Below are 13,621 nucleotides of genomic sequence, written 5' to 3'. Positions count from 1 at the left end.
AACCTTCCACAAGCTTCCCACAATAAGTTGGGTGAATTTTGGCCCATTCCTCCTGACAGAGCTGGTGTAACTGAGTCAGGTTTGTAGTCCTCCTTGCTCGCACATGCTTTTTCAGCTCTGCCCACAAATGTTCTATAGGATTGAGGTCAGGGCTTTGTGATGGCCACTCCAATACCTTGACTTTGTTGATCTTAAGCTATTTTGCCACAACTTTGGAAGTATGCTTGGGGTCATTGTCCATTTGGAAGACCCATTTGTGACCAAGCTTCAACTTCCTGACTGATGTCTTGAGATGTTGTTTCAATATCCTGTGGCGTACTGCATTAGCATCGAATAGCCCCTGGTGTATGTAACTTTTCAGGGAAGTTAGGAACCAATATACACAGGCAGTTGTACAGGCAGTTGAAATTTGCATCCTGTAGCACAAACTCCAAAAAGTTCTGGGACACTGTAAAGTCCATGGAGAATAAGAGCACCTCCTCCCAGCTGCCCACTGCACTGAGGCTAGGAAACACTGTCACCACTGATAAAGCCATGATAATTGAGAATTTCAATAAGCATTTTTCTATGGCTGGCCATGCTTTCCACCTGGCTACCCCTACCCCGGGTAAGAGCCCTGCACCCCCCCATTTCTCATTCACCCAAATCCAGATAGCCGATGTTCTGAAAGAGCTGAAAAATCTGGACCCCTTACAAATTAGCTGGGATAGACAATCTGGACCCTCTCTTTCTAAAATCATCTGCTGTAATTGTTGCAACCCCTATTACTAGCCTTTTCAACCTCTCTTCGTATCGTCTGAGATCCCCAAAGATTGGAAAGCTGCCACGGTCATCCCCCTCTTCAAAGGGGGAAACACTCTAGACCCAAACTGTTACAGACCTATATCTATCCTACCCTGCCTTTCTAAGGTCTTCGAAAGCCAAGTTAACAAACAGATCGCTGACCAAATTTGAATCCCACCGTACCTTCTCTGCTATGCAATCTGGTTTCCAAGCTGGTCATGGGTGCACCTCATGGGTGCACCACCTGGCCATGCTCAAGGTCCTAAACGATATCATCGATAAGAGACAATACTGTGCAGCTGTATTTATCAACCTAGCCAAGGCTTTCGACTCTGTCAATCACCACATTCTTATCGGCAGCCTCAACAGCCTTGGTTTCTCTAATGACTGCCTCGCCTGGTTCACCAACTACTCAGACAGAGTTCATTGTGTCAAATCAGAGGGCCTGCTGTCCGGACCTCTGGCCGTCTCTATGGGGGTGCCACAGAGTTCAATTCTCGGGCTGAGTCTTTTCTCTGTATACATTAATGATGTCGCTCTTGCTGCTGGTGATTCTCTGATCCACCTCTATGTAGACCACACCATTCTGTATACTTCTGGCCCTTCTTTGGACACTGTGTTAACTAACCGCCAGAAGACCTTCAATGCCAATGCCATATTCTCCTTCCGCGGCCTCCAACTGCTCTTAAATGTAAGTAAAACTAAATGCATGCTCTTCAACCGATCGCTGCGCGCACCTGCCCGCCCGTCCAGCATCACTACTCTGGACGGTTCTGACTTAGAATATGTGGACAACTACAAATACCTAGGTGTCTGGTTAGATTGTAGACTCTCCTTCCAGACTCATATTAAGCATCTCCAATGCTAAATTAAATCTAGAATCGGGTTCCTATTTTGCAACAAAGCATCCATGCTTCCAAAAATACCCTCGTAAAACTGACTATCCTACCGATCCTTGACTTCGGCGATGTCATTTACAAAATAGCCTCCTACGCTCTACTCAGAAAATTGGATACAGTCTATCACAGTGCCATCGGTTTTGTCACCAAAGCCCCATATACTACCTACTACTGCGACCTGTATGCTCTCGTTGGCTGGCCTTCGCTTCATATTCATTGCCAAACCCACTGGCTCCAGGTCATCTACAAGTCTTTGCTAGGTAAAGCCCCGCCTTATCTCAGCTCACTGGTCAACATAGCAGCACCCACCCGTAGCAATTGTGCCAGCAGGTATATTTCACTGGTCATCCCCAAAGCCAATTCCTAACTTTGACTGCCTTTCCTTCAAGGTCTCTGCTGCCAATGACTGAAAGTAATTGCAAAAATCACTGAAGCTGGAGACTCATATCTCCCTCTCTAACTTTAAGCACCAGCTGCCAGAGCAGATCACTGCACCTGAACATAGCCCATCTGTAAATAGCCCATCCAACTACCTCATCCCCATAGTGTTATATATATTTTTTCTCCTTTGCACCCCAGTATCTCTACTTGCCATTCATCTTCTGCACATCTATCATTCCAGTGTTTAATTGTTAAATTGTAATTATTTTGCCACTATGGCCTATTTATTGCCTTATCTTACCTCATTTGCACACACTGTATATATACTTTTCTATTGTGTTATTGACTGTATGTTTGTTTATTCCATGTGCAACTCTGTTGTTGTTTGTGTCACACTGCTTTGCTTTATCTTGGCCAGGTCGCCAAGAACTTGTTCTCAACTGGCCTAACTGGTTATATAAAGGTGAAATAAATATATATTTTTTTCTAAAATAAAAAATATATATCTACACAAAAATGTTCTTCCTCCTGATGCCATCTATTTCATGTAGTGCACCAGTACCACCTGAAGCAAAGCAGACCCACATCATGAAGCTGCCAACCCCGTGCTTCACGGTTGGGAAGGTGTTCTTCAGCTTGCAAGCCTCCCCCTTTTTACTCCAAACATAACGATGGTCATTATGGCCAAACAGTTCAGAGGACAAACAGACCAGAGGACAATTCTCCAAAAAGTACGATCTTTGTTCCCATTTGCAGTTGCAAACCGTAGTCTGGCTTTTTTATGGCGGTTTTGGAGCAGTGGCTTCTTCCTTGCTGAGCAACCTTTCAGGTTGTGTCGATATAGGACTTGTTTTACTGTGGATATAGATATTTTTGTACCTGTTTCCTCCAGCATCTTCACAAGTTCCTTTGCTGTTGTTCTGGGATTGATTTGCACTTTTCGCACTTAAGTACGTTCATCTCTAGGAGACAGAACTCGTCTCCTTCCTGAGTGGTATGACGGCTGCGTGGTCCCATGGTGTTTATACTTGCGTACTATTGTTTGTACCGATGAACGTGGTACCTTCAGGCATTTGGAAATTGCTCCCAATGATGAACCAGACTTGTGGCGGTCTACAATTTTTTTCTGAGGTCTTGGCTGATTTCTTTTGATATTCCCATTATGTCAAGCAAAGATGCACTGAGTTTGAAGATAGGCCTTGAAATACAACAACAGCTAAACAACAGGTAAAACTCCAATTGACTCAAATTATGTCAATTAGCCTATCAGAAGCTTCTAAAGCCATGACATAATTTTCTGGAACTTTCCAAGCTGTTTAAAGGCACAGTCAACTTAGTAAACTTTTGACCCACTGGAATTGTGATACAGTGAATTATAAGTGAAATAATCTGTCTGTAAACAATTGTTGGAAAAATTACTTGTCATGCACAAAGTAAATGTCCTAACCAACTTGCCAAAACTAAAGTTTGTTAACAGGAAATTTGTGGAGTGGTTAAAAAAACGAGTTGTAATGGTTCCAACCTAAGTGTATGTAAGCTTCCGACTTCAACTGTAGCCTTGCTACTGTTATTTTATTGTTGCTCCTTAATTATTTGTTATTTTTCTATTTTTACTTCAGTTTATTTTATTAAATATTTTCTAAACACCTATTTTTCTTAACTGCATTGTTGGTTAATAAGAGCTTGTAAGTAAGCATTTCACTGTAAGGTTTACACCTGTTGTATTTGGCGAATGTGACAAAAATGAAATTTGATTTGAAGCAAGAAAATGAAAATGAAAAACAGGTTCAGCCCCTGGTTCGACCTTGATCTGGCAGAGTTACTCCACCTTAAGAATTCCATTTGACGAAAGGCTTGGCACACGTGTACTCAGACTGACTATCTCTCATTCAGGCAAATGAGAAATAAGTACACTCAGGCTATCCAAAAGACCAAAGTTAGTTACTTTAAGGAGCAGTTCTCTCTCTGTGGGTTTAACCCCAAGAAGTTCTGGAAAACGGTTAAATACCTGGAGAATAAACCCTCCTCCTCACAGCTGCCCATGTCCCTTAATGTTGATGATGTGGTTGTTCCTGACAAGGAGCACATGGCTGAGCTCTTTAATCACCATTTCTTTAAGTTAGGATTCTTGTTTGACTCAGCCATGCCTCCTTGCCCGTCCAACATTTCCTCATCTCCCACCCCTTCTAATGTGACTAGCCCCGATACTCATCCCTAATTTTTTCCCTGCCCCACTACAATGTTTCTCTCTGCAGGCGGTCACTGAGTCCGAGGTGCTAGGCTAAAGGAGCTCCTTAAACTTAACCCCCAAAAAACATCTGGGTCAGATGGTTTAGAGCAGGCCTGGGCAATTATTTTCCATGGAGGGCCACATTAGAATATATTCTTTGCCATCGCAGGCCAGAATCATATTACAGGATTATACATCATGTGTATGACTGTGTTGACAGATATACAGTGGTAAGAAAAAGTATGTGAACCCTTTGGAATTACCTGGACTTCTCTATAAATTGGTCGTAAAATGTTATATGATCTTCATCTAAGTCTTCAACAATAAACAAACACAGTCTGCTTAAACTAATAACACATAAACAATTATACCTTTTCATGTCTTTATTGAACACACCGTGTAAACATTCATAGTGCAGGGGTGGAAAAGTATGTGAACCCTTGGTTTTAATAACTGGTTGGCAGCAATAACTTCAACCAAACGTTTTCTGTCGTTGCGGATGAGACCTGCACAACGGTCAGGAGGCATTTTGGACCATTCCTCTTTACATAACGGTTTCAGTTCAGCAATATTCTTGGGATGTCTGATGTGAACTGCTCTCTTGATGTCATGCCACAGCATCTCAATCAGGTTGAGGTCAGGACTCTGACTGGGCCACTCCAGAAGGCATATTTTCTTCTGTTGCAGCCATTCTGTTATGGATTTACTTCTGTGTTTAGGGTTGTTGTCCTGTTGCATCACTCAAATTCTGTTGAGCTTCACTTGGCAGACAGATAGCCTTATATTCTCCTGCAAAATGTCTTGATAAACTTGGGAATTCATTTTTCCGTCGATGACAGCAAGCTGTCCAGACCCTGAGGCAGCAAAGCAGCTCCAAAGAATGATGCTCCCTTCACCATACTTTACAGTTGGGATCAGGTTTTGATGTTGGTTTGCTGTGCTTTTTTCTCCACACATAGTGTTATGTGCTCCTTTCAAACAACTCAACCCTAGTTTAATCTGTCCAAAGAATATTTTTCCAGTAGCACTGTGGAACATCCAGATGCTCTTTTGTAAACTTCAGACATTCAGCAATGTTTTTTTGGACAGCAGTGGCTTCTTTTGTAGTGTCCTCCCATGAACACCATTCTAGTTTAGTGTTTTACGTATCGTAGACTCGTCAACAGAAATGTTAGCATGTTCCAGAGATTTCTTTGTCTTTAGCTAACACTCTAAGATTCTTCTTAACCTCATTGAGCATTCTGCACTGTGCTTTTGCAGTCATCTTTGTAGGACAGCCTCTCCTAGGGAGAGTAGCAACAGTGCTGAACTTTCTCCATTTATAGACAATTTGTCTAACTGTGGACTGAAGAACATCAAGGCTTTTAGAGATACTTTTTAAAAACCCTTTCCAGCTTTATGCAAGTCAACAATTCTTAATCTTGGGTCTTCTGAGATCTCTTTTGTTCGAGGTCATGGTTCACATCAGGCAATGCTTCTTGTGAATAGTAAACTCAAATTTTGTGAGTGTTTTTTATAGGGCTGGGCAGCTCTAACCAACATCTCCAATCTCATCTCATTGATTGGACTCCAGCTTAGCTGACTCCTGACTCCATTAGCTTTTGGAGAAGTCATTAGCCTATGGGCTCAAATACCTTTTCAGACAACACTGTGAATGTTTAAATGATGTATTCAATATAGACAAGAAAAATACATGTTTGTCTGTTGTTGTGACTTAGATGAATTTCAGATCTAATTTTATGACCAATTTATACAGAAATCCAGATAATTCTAAAGGTTTCACATACTTTTTCTTGCCACTACTGTATCTACTGTAAATCACGTCCATTTTACTTTTTTTAACATGCACAGAAATAAACCACTTTCCATGTTCTCCTTTTAGTAGGTCTTTTCATTATTAAACATGCCATGAACTACAAGGAGGGAAAAGTACACTTTGCATTCAGTACCACGGACAGAACTCTTGTTAATTGGTATGCACAAAATTCATGAAGAGATGTATAGAACCTAGTCAATGACATTGTTCTCCAATCACTGCATCAGACTGAAGATCGATAAGCTCAAGTTGCAGGTCAGTGGGAGCGTTATCCACATTGAAGGTGAAAGGAGAGGAAACCAACAGCATGTCATTTCCAACACTTTGAAATCCTCGAAATGATGATAAAACTCACCGTTCAAAGCATGCAGCAGCGATGTATACTTCTCCCGCTGGTCATCTGATAGGGAACAGACTAGTAGTGTCGGAAGGTGGGTGAGATTGTTGGCTTCTACTTGGCGGGTCAGGAGGAGTCATTTTCTCTTGAAGGCTTTGACAAGGCTGTACATCTGATGTGCAAAAAGGCCCCTCCCTTGTAGTTTGTAATTCAGTTCATTCATGAGGGCCATGATGTCCATGGTGAAGGCAAAATCAGCCAACCATTCTTTATCTTGCAGTTGAGGGAAATCCACATATTTTCCTTTCATTTGCAAAAGCTCAGCAATCTCCGACTTCAGGTCCCACACCCTTTTAAGCACCTTCCCCTAACTCAGCCATCTCACATTTGTGTGGTAAGGGAGATCTGCATGACCCAACTCTGTCTCTTCCAACAGTAAGTCAAACTGCTTGTGGTTTAAATATTTTGCTCTGATGAAGTTTATCACTTTAGTAACAGTATCCACAACATGGATACTGATCTGGGTTCATCTCAGTTACTTGATCTTGTATCCTTCTCAAAAGGCCAATGTTTTTTCCAGTCAAGTTTGGGCACCCATCAGTGGTCATACTGGATAACTTTTAGAAACTCAGTCCCATCTTTGCAGCACACTTTATTAACCGCCTCCAATAAATCTTTTCCTGCGGTTGTGCCATTCATTGACTGCACTGGAGCAAGCTCCTCTGTCATTTCAACGTCTGGGGTTATGCCTCGTAAGAATATCAACAACTGCGCCGTGTCACGTGCATCACTGCTCTCATCCAGGGCCAATGAGAAATAGGTGAAATCCTTTACCTTGTCTTTCAACTGTTGTTCCATATTCTCTGCCATGTCCTCAACACGCCGTATCACTGTTCGTCTTGACAGGGAAACATTTTCAAACAGCTCTTTCTTGTCGGGGCGAAGTATTGCTGCGGAGTCAATTAAACATTCTATAATGAATTCGCCCTCAGCGAATAACTTGCTATGTTTAGCAATTTTGTGGGACAGTACATAGCTAGCTCTTGCAATTCCATCATTTGCTGAATGCAGTTTTGTGAAAATCTTACTGCTTTTGCAACTGAGTAAGCAACTCTTTGGATGCACCTGCCCTGTGCTCAGAAGACATATTTCTCTGCATGCTTCATCTGGAAGTGTTGGGACAAGTTGTAGTCTTTCAAGACAGCGATGCTCTCTTTGCAACCAGCTTTCCCTGATACCTCAATAAATAAATATTTTGATGTCCACTCTTGGTGGAACACCCTACATTCATTATCTCCTTTCCTTTTTTTAAAAAATCTTTGAAAAGTATTTTCTAGCTAGCTACTCTAAACTCAGCAAAAAAAGAAAAGGCCCTTTTTCAGGACCCTGTCTTTCAAAGATAATTAGTAAAAATCTAAATAACTTCACGTCTTCATTGTAAAGGGTTTAAACTCCTTGTTCAATGAACCATAAACAATTAATGAACATGCACCTGTCGAACGGTCGTTAAGACACTAACAGCTTACAGAAGTTAGGCAATTAAGGTCACAGTTATGAAAATTTAGGACACTAAAGAGGCCTTTCTACTGACTCTGAAAAATACCAAAAGAAAGATGCCCATGGTCTCTGCTCATCTGCGTGAACGTGCCTTAGGCATGCTGCAAGGAGGCATGAGTACTGCAGATGTGGCCAAGGTAATAAATTGCAATGCCTGTACTGTGGTACGCCTAACACAGCGCTACAGGGAGACAGGACGGACAGCTGATCGTCCTCGCAGTGGCAGACCACATGTAACAACAGCTTTGTAATATTTTATACGTTTTGTATAAAGGTTTGTCTATGTAAACATGTGGTTGACATGAAATTCCACTTTCAAAACAAAAGTTGATATGAATGCTTATGGTTTGAGTTACAAACTAATCTATGAAAAGCTGAGCTCCCATAAACATATGTTTTGCTCTGACGCTCAAAAGCTACTCAAGAGTCGTTAGAAGATCATAGGAAATCCCAGGACATCTATAATAGTGTAATAAGCTCACATAGTTGATATCACAATCTCCAAACCACAGTTGTCACTGACTAGTTGGATATTAATTTCCCACTGAGAACAATTTCTGTAATTATAGCATTCATAAAAATATTTTTTTACCCATTTTTAAAATAAATGTTCATTTGAGTAGAATTTAAGTGCCTTTGAACAGGTTATGGTAGTAGGTGCCAGGCACATCGGTTTGAGTGTGTCAAGAACTGCAACCCTGCTAGGTTTTTCACAGTCAACAGTTTCCTGTGTGTATAAAGAACGCTTTCGACACCGTGTAGAGTCCATGCCCCAACGAATGAAGGCTGTTTAAGGGGGTGCAACTCAATATTAGGAAGGTGTTCCTAATGTTTTGTAATGAGTTTTCAGAGTAAATAGAAACTTAACTTTGTATCTTTAAAATAGTCTCAGAGTTAATCATTTAACTGCGTACACATACCTGAAAAATTAGTGACAGTGAGAAGCTACATATGATCATTAAAAAGGCCTCAAACTATATAAAGAAAATGAACATTACCATATTCTGTATGTTGAGTAACAATATACGATAGAAAGAATAATAGCCACAAATCAGTGTGTATATATGTGTGTATGTATCTATACATAAATGTGTGTGTATATGTATATGTATATATATAACTTGATAATAACTTGATCTACCGTAAACTAATGAACAATGTGACCACAGCGAGTCAGGATTTCAGGAGACATTAAACTCTTATTTACACTGTTTGCCTTTTTGCTTTCTCAGTGAAGTGGTGCACCAACATCAGTTCTGTCTCTTACTCTCTAGGCTAGTTACCTCACACAACTTAACTGTAAATCAGACACAATGCCAAGTAAAAATGGCAACCGCTATCTTAGTGGAACAGGACCTCTTCAACTGTCCCATCTGTCTAGACATGAAGGATCCGGTGACTATGCCCTGTGGACAAAGACACTGTATGGGCCGTATCCAGGGATTATGGGAGAAGGAGGACCTTAGGGGAGGTCAGATCTGCCCCCATTGCAAAGAAAGCGTAACAAAACCTTGGCCCTTGGCCCATTCTGAACCAAAATGCTCTTGTGGCGGAAATGGTGGCCAAACTGAATAAGACAGAACTCTAAGCTGCTCCTCTTATGGAAGATATGGTTGCATGTGACTTCTCCTTTAGAGGAGAGAACAAAGCTGTCATCCTGCCTGGTGTGTCTGGCCACTTACTGTGAGACTCACCTAAAGCCCCACTATGAAAACCCTTCCGTTGGTAGGCACAAGCTGTTGGATACCACCAAAATCACATTTTATTGGTCACATATACATGGTTAGCAGATGTTAATGCGAGTGTAGCGAAATGCTTGTGCTTCTAGTTCCGACACTGCAGTAATATCTAACAAGTCATCTAACATTTTCCCAACAACCTAATAAACACATCTAAAGTGGTGAATGAGAATATGTACATATAAATATGGATGAACGATGGCCGAGCGGCATAGGCAAGGTGCAATACATAGTATAAAATACAGCATATACATACAGGGGTATGCAGTTTTAGAAACTGTTCTTCATCCTGTAAGCATTATATTGCAATGCAGGAATTTTGATTGTGCACAGGGCTGCCAGAAGGTTGTGGGTTAACAGACCAGCATATAGGTGGAAAGATGTTCTTTATAATAAAATCATTGCACAAATCTATCATTTCATCTGAGGAAAAGTTGCCTTTTATAAACATTTCATGCAATTATACATAATTGTACGTGACTGAAGATCTTAGCAGAAATGACAGGCTAAGAATGAACAGAGAGATAGGCCTATGCATGAATGTGATCATATATCTCCAATGTCAAATCAGTATGTCTTGTTTGCAACGAAACTGTCCCTGTTTGCAAATAATTGAACCTGAGACATCATTATTTATCTAAGGATGGTACTTTCAAAAGTACCTTTCCACCCTAGACAGAATAGGTCTACCAATGCAGAAAAATGTCAGCTTTAACTGCTGGCTACTCTTGTTCTGTGGCTTAACCCAATGACAAAAGAGCACAAGTTTTCCCTAAAAGCTGTCTGGGTCTGAACATCTTCTATTTTTACAGAAAGTGAATAGCTCAATCAATTGACAGTGACAGAATTAGATTACTTTCCAAGCACAGTCAAGATTGTAGCTCAGCCAATGAATATCATAGAAATTAAACAAAGATATCCCCATATACATTTGGAGTCACGTCTTTCCCGAATATTTTACAGCATAAACCATTTTGGACAAAAGCGCTGTTACAGATCACTTTATATAAATGGACCCATTTGAATTTCTTCAAAATCTTAAGCTAACAAGGGGGAGTTCTATGATTTTTGCCATTTTCTTTAACAAAAGGTAGGCCTCAATTCGAGTCTTGGTTTTAATTTCACTGACATTGAGGTAGGCTATTTAAAGGGTGCATGGTGGGTGGAGGAATTGTCTGACAAATCTATAGATAGCAGCCTAGCCTAATTTCGTCCATCAAAACAGGTAAACTTGCCTCTTATTTCTTAAATAGGAAGAAATAGGCTCCAGCGCAAAGCCCTCTTGTTTTTAGTAACGTAAAATTTGTGAATTCTGCTTACTCAAATTGCGTTCTTTCAGCAACATGAGCTGTCCATTTCCGATTTATTGTGCCGTGGCTGCCGCTTCAAGTTTCAGCAGCACAATGTAAAGGATTCTAATCTGGTTTATTGAGAGTTCAATAACTCTGATAAGAAGCTTCATCATGGGCAAGAAACATATTGTTTTTTTAATTCAAATCAATTATAGTAGTAGCGAGCTACAGTATCAAAGTTGATCTCCGGTCCTCCTTCTCATATTCGCACTCTCCCTCTCAAATTGAATAGAACATAGGCTAGTCCGCATTCACAATATTGAATTTTGGACTAATAAAAAAGTATTTTCGGAAGAAGCCTTTGACTCTCCTCCTGAATTGCCCCCATGGGCCTACACAGCACTGCCTTGGTTAGGCAGCACACAAAAAAAGGATTTGATCAGCATGAGAGGAGTGTATGCAGCATAGTTTTATTTACACAATCCCAGCAGTGCAAAAGACTCAGGAAGGAAGTACATTTTCTTAGAAATATAACTTTGCTTTGTGCTTCTTTGATCAGACACTTCGTATAGCCTAGCATTTAGCCTGTAGGCTATGGATAATTTGGTTGAGACCACTCTAAACAGCCTATAGGCGCACTTGATGTTGCATATTCAGCTGGGAATCAGAGATGAGGGGCGGCATCATGCACACATCGATATATAGCCTAATAAGTCTAATAATAGCCTAATAATTCTAAAACACTGAGAAATATTGGAATTGAATCAATTACAAATGACATGACCCTCCCCTGGACTACATTTAAAAAAATCCTCAACCCTGTGTCATGTTTTGTCTTATATTGTCTTGTCATTATGCTTTCCCTTCTGTTCGTTTCCCCCTGCTGGTCTTATTAGGTTCGTTCCCTTTTTTCTATCCCTCTCTCTCTCTCCCCCTCCCTCTCTCTCCTCTCTCTATCGTTCCGTTCCTGCTCCCAGCTGTTCCTCATTCTCCTACTCTCTCATTTAGTCTTTTCACACCTGTCCCCTATCTTGTCCTCTGATTAGAGTCCCTATTTCTCCCCTTGTTTTCCGTTTCTGTCCTGTCGGATCCTTGTTTGATGTTCGCTGTGCTGTGTCATTGTCTCGCCCTGTCGTGTCTTGTCTCCTTCAGATGCTGCGTGTAGCAGGTGCCTTAGTCTGCTACGGTCGGTGCCTTCCCGAGGCAACCTGCAGTCAATGGTCGAGTCTCCAGTCTGTCCTCGTCACTACGAGTGGAATTAAGTTTTTTCATGTTTTGTTTTCATCTTGAGTTTTACTGGAATAAAGACTCTGTTTTAGCTAAGTCGCTTTTGGGTCCTCATTCACCTGCATAACAGAAGGATCCGACCAAGAATGGACCCAGCGACTACGGATTCTCGTAACACTGCCGTCGAGATCCAGGGAGCTATGCTCGGCAGACACGAGCAGGAATTGTCTGCTGCTCGTCATGCCGTTGAGACCCTGGCCGCTCAGGTTTCCGACCTCTCTGGACAGTTCCAGAGTCTTCGTCTCGTGCCACCAGCTACTTCCTGGTCTGCCGAGTCTCCGGAACCTAGGGTTAATAACCCACCTTGTTACTCCGGGCAGCCCACTGAGTGCCGCTCCTTTCTCACCCAGTGTGATATTGTGTTCTCTCTCCAACCCAACACATACTCAAGAGAGAGAGCTCGGGTTGCTTACGTCATATCACTCCTTACTGGCCGGGCTCGAGAGTGGGGCACAGTTATCTGGGAGGGAAGGGCTGATTGTTCTAACAATTACCTGAACTTTAAAGAGGAGATGATACGGGTTTTTGATCGTTCAGTTTTTGGTAGGGAGGCTTCTAGGGCCCTGGCTTCCCTATGTCAAGGTGATCGATCCATAACGGATTACTCTATAGAGTTTCGCACTCTTGCTGCCTCTAGTGACTGGAACGAGCCGGCGCTGCTCGCTCGTTTTCTGGAGGGACTCCACACAGAGGTTAAGGATGAGATTCTCTCCCGGGAGGTTCCTTCCAGTGTGGACTCTTTGATTGCACTCGCCATCCGCATAGAACGACGGGTAGATCTTCGTCACCGAGCTCGTGGAAGAGAGCTCGCGTTAACTGTCATGTTTTGTCTTATAGTGTCTTGTCATTTTGCTTTTCCTTCTGTTCGTTTTCCCCCTGCTGGTCTTTTTAGGTTCGTTCCCCTTTTTCTCTCTCCCTCCCTCTCTCTCTTCTCTCTATCGTTCCGTTCCTGCTCCCAGCTGTTCCTATTCCCCTAATCAATCATTTAGTCTTCCCACACCTGTTCCCTATCTTTTCCCCTGATTAGAGTCCCTATTTCTCCCCTTGTTTTCCGTTTCTGCCCTGTCGGATCCTTGTATATTGTTCACCGTGCTGTGTCTTTGTATCGCCCTGTCGTGTCGTGTTTCCCTCAGATGCTGCGTGGTGAGCAGGTGTCTGAGTCTGCTACGGTCAAGTGCCTTCCCGAGGCAACCTGCAGTTCATGATCGAGTCTCCAGTCTGTTCTCGTCATTACGAGTGGAGTTGTTCTTTATGCTTTATTTACCGCTCCAAATTGTCTAGGAGTATTGAATATTTACTT

Source organism: Oncorhynchus gorbuscha, linkage group LG06 (assembly GCF_021184085.1).
Source record: "Oncorhynchus gorbuscha isolate QuinsamMale2020 ecotype Even-year linkage group LG06, OgorEven_v1.0, whole genome shotgun sequence".
In the NCBI taxonomy this organism is placed as follows: domain Eukaryota; kingdom Metazoa; phylum Chordata; class Actinopteri; order Salmoniformes; family Salmonidae; genus Oncorhynchus; species Oncorhynchus gorbuscha.
Note: the sequence above shows the minus strand (reverse complement) of the source record.